The sequence below is a fragment of the Phalacrocorax aristotelis genome, chromosome W, assembly GCF_949628215.1.
Source record: "Phalacrocorax aristotelis chromosome W, bGulAri2.1, whole genome shotgun sequence".
Taxonomy (NCBI): Eukaryota; Metazoa; Chordata; class Aves; order Suliformes; family Phalacrocoracidae; genus Phalacrocorax; species Phalacrocorax aristotelis.
In genome coordinates, this window is record NC_134310.1 from 26,730,243 (window position 1) to 26,741,590 (window position 11,348).

Sequence of the window (11,348 nt, forward strand, 5' to 3'; positions counted from 1 at the left end):
AGTAAAGTTTGTTAAACAGTTTGACAAAATGGTTTTTTTAAGACTTCGGGCATTACCAGAGCAACCACCTTCAGCAGCTGCTGTTCACACTACAGTGTATATAGTGATATACAGAGATTTTGAAAAAAAAATGTACAAAACAAATGACACAAACTCCCAAAGCAGAGCCCCTCCCAGAAGTGTGCAGCACAAGTTCCCTGTGCACCTGGGAGAAGCAGGGAGCATGAGCTGGGATTCAAAATAGCTGAAATGTCTCAATCACATATGCTCTCAGCAGAACCAAGGAGAAAATGAAGGCACTTTTGAATGACAGAAACTTCAGGAGCTCACAAAAGTTTGTCTCACTCATCAGTTGAAAGTACCCAGTCAAAAATTTGGGGTAATAATTTTTGTCGTCAGATATACCATTTTTTAACTATCACTTTCTGTGTTTCATTGTCCCATCAGAAATTCTAACCAAAATGTCCTGGCAGGTGCTGTCGGTGAGAACTGCATCGCATGCCCTGTCTCTTTTAGCCCTCCTGGCCCTGTTCTCCTTGGCCTTTGCTCACCCTTCAGGCTGCATCAAGGATGATGCGCCATAGCAGCTCAGCTACAGGGGGACACGGACACAGGCGTATCATGAGCGTTGCAGTCTGAGGTGAAGGAGGTAAAAAAATTATCGTGAGAGGCACTCACATGAAGAAATATTACAGCACAGGTAGGAGTAGATTTACATCAGTCTGATCCAAACCAAAACATTTCTTTACATCTCTGAACTTTCCTGAACTTCATGTGTTGAAAGAGTTGAAATTTTGAAGTGCTGTTCCAAAATAGGGCAAAAATAAATGTTGAAATATTGGCATTTCCCATAGGAAGGAAATTCCATTATTTGAGCAGCTCTGTGAAACATGAAGGAGATTCATTTGCAAAAACTCTGCTAACTTGGAATGAAGGTCACAGATGCATAATTGGACTCTGCTCCCTGGGCCAAGTGAGCAGTGCAGGATACAAAATTAATCCCAACCCCCAAATTAAGGTTACTGTAACAAGGAGAACAAGACCACAGAGTTGCAAAATCCAGGGAAGGAAGGGTTGAAGGACTGCTTAACATACAAGAAAATCACATCTTTCCCCACGACAATTAGCAACTGGGAATATCCCAGTGGTTTTCTATACAGAAGACATGTATGTCCCTATGACACGTCTAGGTAAGGATGGTTCACGTGCATCCTCCCAGTCATCCACATGTTCCGGTGACAGTGTGGCACACGCTCACACCTGCGAGTCATTACAGCATGCTCCTTAATGGGGGTGGGTCAGCAGTTCAGATAAATGGAGCCCTGTCGAAAGGTTAATGCAATTGGAAGACAGTGAAACCATGGGATGGTGGACATGGCCATCTGCCCTAACCTATCCCCGCAGCCTTGATGCCTCATCCAGGTGGTCTATAGCAAACCGAATTTGCCACAACTGCATGCTAACAGAGAGTCACGTGTGGGTTTTTTCCTTATCATTACATTATGAATCAACACTTTAGCCCATCTTTAGGTGGTTTTCTTTTTAAAGATCCAATAGATAATCAATGTCTTAAAAAACCCAAAGAGATAATGGAGAAGTAGTTGTTCTACTGGACCAAAATAAACTGCCCTGCCCCTATGTAACATTTTTAGTCTACTTGTGAGATTAGCATAAATCATGTTGAAAGGTGCTTTGTGGAGAAAATCACCGGGGAGCTGATTTGGGAAAGCTATTTCAGGCTGTTTCCCAACAAGCCCTTCCTTTATCTTCAAAGGGCTGCGCAAGGATAGCATCAGAAGACCCTTTATAAGGTGACTAAGTGACATGCGGCACAGTTGTCATATCTTTTCTCATTGCCTCACACAAGGGTGACATTGTGAGTTTCCTTTTTACCTGTTGTTGATAACTTACAGTATCACATGGCCTCTGGGTGATGTGGATCATCACATGTGCCTGGCACTCACGGAGAGGAGAGATGTGAGGGAGTTTGTTCCCTAAGGGTTGCTCCACCCTGGAAGGGCTCTGTCTGGGCATCAGGCACCTCCATCCTGAGGGACCAGAGCTCTTCACCTCCTCCATAGCTTCAGACTGCTGCTCTGCATCCTATTTAATACGTCAAAGGTGTCTAGAAATTGCTATAGGTGCAAGTCAAACTGAAATATGGAAAAAGTTGCTGAAGGAGAAGGTTTAAGGCATTCGTCACCGAGAGTTTACAGCTCAAAAAGGCTGAGGGGTATTAACCTGGGGATTAAAAAACTGGGTAGGACTTAGTACAGATTCTAGGAGCCAAGCTGAACTTCAGGCATAGGAGGTGGAAAAGGACAGTTATTGACAGTTAGCCAACCATTTCTCCCCGAGATAGATTCAGGGACAAACGCAGAGCCGATGAGGGATGGCCAAGTGCGTGGCAGCTCTGCCCCTCTCTGGGTAGTGTCAGGAATGCACTTATCCAGGCACAGAGCGCTCTTTGCTGCAGGTCACCTGAGCCTCCAGCAGACAGCTAATGGTAGAGTCGGACACCCTTCTGTAAGAAAAACTGCTACCTAAGCCACTGAGAGAAGCGGGGACACAAAGAATAAGAGATGTCCTTTCTCTGGGACTGCCCCACTGGCAGCCGATGTCGTGGACCCAGCAGAAGGAGCAAAGATCAGCCATGTACCAGGCTGTGCTGCCCCGACCCGCCTCCTTTTCCCTCTGAGCTGGACTGGCTCTCAGCCACATTTCTGCAGGGGTGCTTTGGGTGTGTGGTGCAGGCAGAGCACTGGAGTCTGTTCCCCATAACCAGAGACATTCATTTTGGAATAAAATTATCTTCTTGCATAGCCCATTCCAATACGTGCTTTGCTGGTAAGATGACTGAAACTTTGCAGGGTACAGGGCTCAGGTTTCCATTCCCCACTGACACTTGCATGACCTGAGACCTCACTGAACTTGTGCAGCCTTCAATAGGAAGATTAGTGCAATTTTCTCCATTTACATGTGAGCAACCAAGCAATTTGTCGGGTGCAGACAGTGTGTCCTTGCCTCCTGATGCAGCAACAGTCTGTGTCCATGCTGATTCGGCAGATGGAGCAATTTAGAAGAAGGGAGAATTACAGAGATAGTCAAGACCCCAGGCTCCAAATGACCCATCCAGCGAAGGCCCATCTAAGTAGTGTCCTGATTTACGGTTGAACTCAACAATCTTAAAAGGCTTTTCCAACCTAAATGATTCAATGATTCTATGATTAACGCCTGCAAAAAGCCAGTTAGTGTTGGGAGCTGCTCTTTGTAACATGGGCTGAAGAGGTCTGGCTCTCCTCTTTCCACAGAGTCTGATGGGGACATCATAGGGCTCGGGGGGATTTCAGTTCCAGGACTCTCTGTCAGATGAGCCTGAGACTTTGGCTTTGACTTACCTCTTGCTGGATGAGTTCAAACTCTGAGGCAGGTTCTAGCTGCAGACACAATGCATCGCTGTTGCTGTGCTGAAGCTGGAGCACACAGCAAAGCCCTGCACCGGTGCCACCTGAATTAAGGCTACTGTCAGGAAACAACGGCTATGTCCCCTGTGAGTCACGCAGGTAGGAATAGAAACAGAGGTGCTGTTGTAACCTTGATGCTGGGGCATGGTTTTTTGGACATAATTTTTCACTCTGCTCTGTTCTGTGTGGTGCTCACACCTGCAACCTGCCTTGTGGTTTTGGCGTAGTTCTTTAATGGAAATTTTGAAATGCAGGACTTCTATGAGAGAAACTGCAGCAGGAATCACTATTTAAGAGATCAGTTAGTAAAGACAGTGGAAGTTTTGCTCGCTTCCTTGAAAGCAGAGCTTGGCTCCCTGACAGACTGTATTGCTAACATATTTACTTTGCACACTCAGTGAATTGATTCCTCCTTGTGCCTTGCCTGAAAATGACAGTGATTCAGCTGAGGCACAGACACATGTCGACCCCCTTGGGATGATCTGGACAAACCACAGGGGTGTGTCTGGATCTCACAGGTCCTGCTTGCACAGACTGGACTGGTGAAGGGCCTGCCCATTCGGGGTATCCAGCTGTTGCTGCTGGATGGATTTCTGCACGCAGACACCCTTGTGGAAGGAGCAGGCTGAGGGGCAGGAGTGGGATGGGGATGAGATCTGGGTCTCATTTAACAGCTTGCCCTGCTCTCTGTTACTGCTAACTCTCTTTGCAGCTTGTGTGAGGAGACAGAAGAAAGTGCAAAAACACTGGTAGTGTTAAATCCAGTATGGGCTACATGCAACACCATGGTGACAGGTGCTTTCTGTGCTCTGGTCTCCTGCAATCATCAAAGATTTTTTCAGTCTCCTCCTACATGCCACTCCCCCACCCCCTACTGCCATGTATCCTGAGCATATTACAGACTTCCTTTCCTCTCTCAGGAGGTACTGCTCAGAGCTCTCTGCTAACACTGCACCTTTCTAAGGAGAAAACCCTGCCTCCTGCCTTTGAGCTTAAAGAATTAAAGAACAAAACAACTCAGAATAATCCCCCAAGACGAAAAAGACCTGCTGCCCTTCCTGCATGACAACTGGCACTTGTTCCAGGTGAGTAGTTTTGTCAGCAAATCTGAATGTATGACTAAGAGCGGTGCCAGGTCCAGGGGCTGAAGCAGAAAAGGAGATTTCATTGGGCATATGCATGAGAGAGCAGCAGGGATAGCTCTCACCCTGCTTCAAGACAGGGGACTGCCCAGAGGGGAGTGCTTTAAAAGTGGGACTGTATGTTATTGGCTGGGGTGAACTGCCTGGTGGGCAGCTAGAGAGAGACAACCTTATCACAGGACCTTAGCGTGACTAGGGAGCAATGGGGAGAATAGCACTTGATCTCCCAGTGTCGAACTTAGGCCCCAAACCAGCCGATCACTTTGTCACTGTAGAGCTCAGCTGGGCTGAAATTCCTGCCCATTGCACATTCCCCTCCTGTTAGCTGGTGCTCTCTCACAGAGATGGGCCAGTGGCTGGACCCTGGGCAGATCTGTTCTCCTCCTGGGTCCAGTGTCATGCTAGGAGTTGGCTGGGAGGGAGATGGCTGCCAAGTAGCAACTGGAAAACAGAGATAACCTAGTACTTCAGTGAGTGGAAAGCCCTGCCAGGGGCTGCTATAGCAACACAAAGATGGCTGAGTTGACCCCAGTTGGGCTTGTGAATAGAAATTTTCAGCATAGGCACTTTGGCTGCATTGCTTTCAGCTTGTCCTTCCCTTCCCAAGGGCAAGCAATGGGCCAGGCTGCAAAGGATCCAACAGCATGAGGGGTGAGGATGCCTCCAGCCAGGGGGTCTGCGAGCCCTCTCTGTCCTGGCCCTCAGGACTGAAAAACACCCAGCTAATAGCACAGTGGCTGGATTCAGTGCTCCTGACCACAGCACTGAGCTACTGATGGGGGAAAAGTGAGGCAGGAGTGGAGACATCCACTCCTCCTTTGCCATCCTTGCAAAGACAGTCCCTGCAAAGCACCTACTTTATTTAGCTGGTGGTAGAAGGACTGTAGCTTCCTACTTTGGAGTGCCAATGATCTGCCCAAAAGCAAGTAGGACTTGATAGCTGCTAACTGCAATTGTCAGGACGCTGGGCAGAGCATGGCCCTGCCTGCCTTCCCTTGAACAGCCTGGCACATCCCTTCCTCACAAGCACTGAGCCTTCCCTCCCACCGCACAAGGATGGGGTATTTAACTTCTGCCCCCCTCTCACTGCGTGACCCAGCACCAGAAGCTGTCCACCTTGGAAAGGGTAGCACAGCTGTCTCAGCAACCCCTTGCCTTGACCCTCCATATCTGCTTAGCTTGTGGAAAGCCCTTCCCAACCCCTCTCCTCCTGCAGAGATGCCTCCCTCTTCTCCCTCTTAGGGTGCTTCCCTGCTGCTACCCGTGGAGACTTCCCTCCTTGAAAATCCTGCTTGTTTTGATGTTGAACATAATAGCAGAGTTTCCTTGGTGACAAGAGAAACAGTTGGCTCAAAAGTGCTGATTATTTCACAGTCTTTGGCTGGCTTTCAGCAATGAAAAAGTGTTGCAGAGGGATGAGGGAGCCTGGGGTAGCTGTTGTTGGGGGGGATGCGGACTCTGATGCTTTTCCAGTGTCATCCCATTAGTAGCAAGGCTCCATGCCCATGGCAGTGGTGTGACAGTACATGCTGTACTAAACACCACTGCTTTGGGATTGTATTGCCACACTTCCCCCTGTACCTGGAGGCTGGCAAACCTGGAAGAGACTTTGTGGTGGGCATTTCTAATTTGGCTGACTGACTTGTGTCAGTCCCAGGAGTAAAACTGACTAATTAGATGAACCCCTTGTGTGTTCTTCTGCTCAGACATTAGCAAGAGTGGGACAATGATGTAAAGCACCAGCATTTCAATTGTTGTCGCCCATCCATTTGTTCTGAGTAGTGACAACTGGGTTTGTCCCAGCCGAGAGCTTGAACCCTCCAGAGCCTGGAGCTCTCCTCTGCTGTGCTGACCACACAGTTTTTTGCCTTCCTTGGGGTTGGTTATGTGATATTCAGCTGACATCTCTTGGACATGTTAACAATCAGAAAGCCACGCCAGTGTGCTATACGTAGGCAGAGGAAGCAGGGCACAGGCCGACTGCTGATGCTTTGCCTTGGGAGAGAACAAAGCACAGAGCAAGAAGGCAGATAAAGTCTTCACTTGAACTTTGCATTTACTTTCTCCAGCCCCACACACCATGGCAAGAATGCCCTGTAATGCCACATCCTGCCAGTGGCCAGGATCTTCCTTTTCCCAGAGGAGTATCTCACAGAGGATCCACTTGACTGATAGCTCCCCCTCTGCTGAGACACCCCTGGGGTCCTCATGATCTCGCCAATAGCCATAGATGGCACTTGGCCACTTCCATGAAGCAGCATTTTCTTGTTCATCTTTCAGTGTGGTGCAAGAGGGCTGTGGAGGTGTCAGAGGGTGAGACAAGAGTGGCAAACCAGACCATGGCACTGTACTAATCATACATGTAAATCTGCTCCAGGACACTGCCAGGGACAGGGTGTGTCAGTGCTGTCTGAAAAGCCCTGTAAAGCCTTGTCTCACAGCACATCAGCAGAAGATGGAGGGATCACAGTGTGGCTGAGCTTGGCAGGGACCTCTGGAGGTCATCTAGTCTGACCCCCCCCGCTCAGAACAGAGTTAACCACAGCTGGTTGCTCAGGACCATGTCCAGGCAGCTTTAGAATATCTCTAAGGATGGAGACCCCACAATCTCTTTGGGCAACCTGCTCCAGTGTTCTGTCTGCCTTACAGTTAAAAAGCCTTTCCTTATGCTTAAGAAGAATTTCCTGGTACTTAAAATCATGTCCACCACCTCTCATCTGGTCACTGAGCAGCACTGAGAAGGGTCTGGCACTGTCTTCTTTACACCCTCCCCTCAGGTATACATTGATAAGATCCCCCCGAGCCTTCTCTCCTTCAGGCTGAACAGTCCCAGCTCTCTCAGCCTTTCATCATGAGAGGTACTCCAGTCCCTTCATCATCTTTGTGGCCTTTCCTTGGACTCTCTCCAGTGTGTCTGTGTCTCGTACTGAGGAGCCCAGAACTGGACACAGCACTCCAGGTGTGGCTTCCCCAGTGCTGAGCAGAGGGGAAGGATCACCTCCCTTGACCTGCTGGCACGAACACAACAGAGTTTCCGGACCCTGGTGCTGGTCCCACCTGGGACCTTCCCAGAGCTCTGGGGTCCCAGCGGCAATGTACTGGATGGAGGCCCTAAGAAAAGGCTGCACTATTGTTAGTGGTTTGCAAGCGTTTAGTTTCATGTGGACTATGTAGTCAAATGCATTTCCTCTTCACCCAGCACAGCCCAACCCTGACCATTGCCTGGACAAAACCAGACCAAAGACCTTCTGCAGTTTCCCCTCATGCTCGGAAAGCTCACAGCCCCACGGCCCCAGTGGCTGTTGCATGTGACTGGAGTGAGGGCAGAGCTATGAGACGGCTTGGAGTAGATTTATTTTCCATAGGCTTAATTGTAGTTTCTGTTCCTGTTGTGAAGGAGTGCTAAGACATGAGAAGCTCTGTTTGACCAGTAAGTTTCCCCCACTGGTTACAAACATAACAGTGAAACGGCTTCTCTGTGGGCAGCACAAACTCTGCCTGTTCTCCCTGGCAGACACTCAACGCATCACTGCCACGCAGAACTGACCTTCTCTGGCCAGCACCACTGTCCTGACCTCTTGGGAGCTGTTTTCCACATGGAACTGGGCCCTCTCTTAGCTGTGTATCTCTGCATACACAGATGCAGCCTATCTCCTCCAGCTGCCCCCCACAATCCTGCCCCCAGATGCAGCCCTACGAACATATAGCATTGGGCATGACCCTGCACCAAACACTCCCCAGTTTCAGACACCATTCCCATAGGGCTCTACCCCACACACCAGGAAACAGGTAGACAGAGTCTAGAGTCTCCGTGCCTGCCCAGTGCACAGACCAGGTTCATGGCCCATGCATTCCTGCAGAAAGACTCCACTTAACCCTTGCTGACAGTCTCACAGTGCACGGCTCTGGAGGAACTTGCTTGTGGACTCCCATGGATGCAGGCTGCCTCAATACAGAAGTGCAAAATCTCTCGCTGCATAAAAAAAACTTGAGAAATACAGCCTGCTTCTTGATGCTGCTCTTTGAATAACTGAGTGCAGGAGCATTTCCGCAGTGGCAGTTTTATATGTCAAACATTGGTTGTTTTTTCTTCTGGAGCTCAGCCTGCACAAAAAACAAAGTAAGAAAAAATTGATGGCTTTTACAATTGCTTTCTTAGAATCTGAGTTAAGTGTAAAATTCCTTCAGCAAATGACTTAAAATTTGCCCCAATGATTTCATTTTCTTCTGTTGCTGTGACATAGCAGTTGTGCATGTAGATTTCTGAGTACTTAAAAAAAATCCAGTTTTGAGCATTTGATGGTTTTGAGCATTTAATGTTGCAACATAACAGCTGTATTATTCCCCACAAGCTTAATTCCTGCCTGAGCACTTTCACTTTATCACAAGACAAAGTCTGAAATGCCAAGCATATACCCTCAGGGACCAACTCCAAATACCTGGCCTCCAGGAAGGCCTTGTCAGGGAGCAGCGTGGGCTCATGGCTCCCAAAGGGACTGGAAGCTGGGCACAAGGAGATGGTCAGCATGGCAGGGTCTGCCCAGCAAGGATGGAGCCACATGGTGCTGGAGCAAGCCAAGCAGGGCAGGCCTGGGGATGACACTCATCCTCTCAGAGAGGGAGTACGCTCTGTATTTGTAGGTGTCATGGTTTAACCCCAGTCGGCAACCAAGCACCACTCAGCCGTTTGCTCACCCTCCCCAGCTCCCCGCAGTGGGATGGGGGAGAGAATAGGAAGGGCAAAAGTAAGAAAATTTGTGGGTTGAGATAAGAACAGTTTCATAATTGAAATATAATAATAATGAAATTTTTAAAAAATGTAATGAAAAGGAAAATGACAAAAGAGAGAGAGGAACAAAACCCAGGAAAAATAAGTGATGCAACCGCTCACCACCCACCAAACAACACCTGGCCAGTCCCCGCACAGCAGTCACTGCCCCCCAGCCCACTCTGCCCAGCTTATATACTGAGCGTGAGGTCATACAGTATGGAATATCCTTTTGGCCCGTTTGAGTCAGCTGTCCTGACTGTGTCCCCTCCCAGCTTCTGGGGCTCTTCCCCATGGCAGAGCACAGGAAGCTGAAAAGTCCTCGACTTGGTATAAACATTGCGTAGCAACAACTAAACCATGAGTATATTATCACATTATTCTCATGTTAAATCCAAAACACAGCACTGCACCAGCTACTATGAAGAAAATTAACTCCATCCCAGCTGAAACCAGGACAGTATGTCATCATAAGACCATTTTCTTCTCTGTCCCCTAATTTCTTCCATAATAATTCTGCTTTTCTGTCAGCCTGTGCTTTCATGCTATATATCCATTAGCTTTTTGAGTCACTAGAGTGTGCAGTTGAGAGTTATTCTTCCCGTGTTTACTGCTTTTCACTTACTCACACAGCATTTCATCTTCCAGGTCATTTGTGAGCACATGAATAGCTCAGCGCTCTGCATAGTTTCTTACTGGACCTCACAACTGAAAACTCTCTTTTGGCAAAAATAGCCATGAAATTTTACCCATTTTGGTTTTGTCTGTCACCACAAGTGATCATAAGGGTATCTTCCTTTTCATTGCATGATATATCCATTGCTTTAAAAACTCATGCAGGACCCTTGCCAAAAGTTTTTTTAAAAAAACCCATTGATCTGACACTGAGGTTATATTCTTACTGATGTGGTTTTTTTTCTTCAATTAGATGCATTTGAAGATTGCCTTTTACTTCTACTGCTCTCCCCAGTTTGCCATTTTAACAAGCTGGCCTTTTCTCTGGGAGAGGGGCATGGATAAGGATGTGGGAGGCTGAGTGCCTCCCAGAAAGTCTGTGGTCGAAGCACACATTCAAGATAATATTTTAAGATGTTTCTCTGCTGCATGCAATATTTTACTCTCGGTTTCTAAGTGTGGAGCTGCTCGGTTCCTGGTGTTTCAGGGGATGAGACTCTCCCCAAATGCCACCAGGCTGCAGCGGAGCAATGGACGCAGAGCAGAGAGCTCAGCCCATCTGCTGGGGCAGTTTCATCACTGTCCTTACCACTGCAGATAGATGGGCAGACTCGGGTTTGTGCCCAGCATTCCCCTCTGCGCAAATGTCCGACAAGCTTGCAAAAAAAACCACTCAGTAGGTTGTAGAATATGGGCATATTTACATGCCCTTGTCACAGAGCTGAGAAGAGCTAGGATGCACTTCAGAAAATGAAAGGATTTTCACGTCCTGATATTGCTTACACCCCTTTTACAATGAAGCAGTATTTGAGGACCAGGGTGCACATGGAGGCCAAAAGTGTGCAATTTGGGCCCTGATGCTACCACACTTAGCCCTCCAGCAGAACTGTTTCCTGGTGAGTGTGCGGTGGCTAGCTCCTCCTTCCCTTCAGCCAGGATTGTGCTACCTTCTGTCTTTAAAACACACTCATGGGAAGGTGCTGCACACTGGATGGTTTCAGCTTTTCTGATGTTGGCTGCTTTAGCAGAGACAAGGCATGAAGGGGAGGGGTGTTCTTCAACATACGGTACAAGTTGGAACAGACGCATCTCAGTTGATTCAGAGATTTTCTATTTTCTAGCTCTTTATAGGACCTTAAGCACTATTGTCCTCCTCCCACCATGCTGGAAATCTTCTCCCTGGGTAGATGGGAAGATAACCACACAAAAATCTGCAAAGAACAGGGCAAAAAATGTAGTGCAAAAGTTTTCCTTCCCCATTTTTTACTTTCACCATCTTCTGACTGATGTCCCTAAAAT

The 11,348-nt window shown here is 48.0% G+C and overlaps 1 long non-coding RNA gene across 1 annotated transcript in view; it reads right to left on the bottom strand.

The window, feature by feature from the left end:
• The window catches only part of LOC142049855 (uncharacterized), a 704,768-nt gene that overhangs the window by 17,849 nt on the left and 675,571 nt on the right, over nt 1-11,348 (bottom strand). The gene's annotated exons all lie outside the window — the stretch shown is intronic.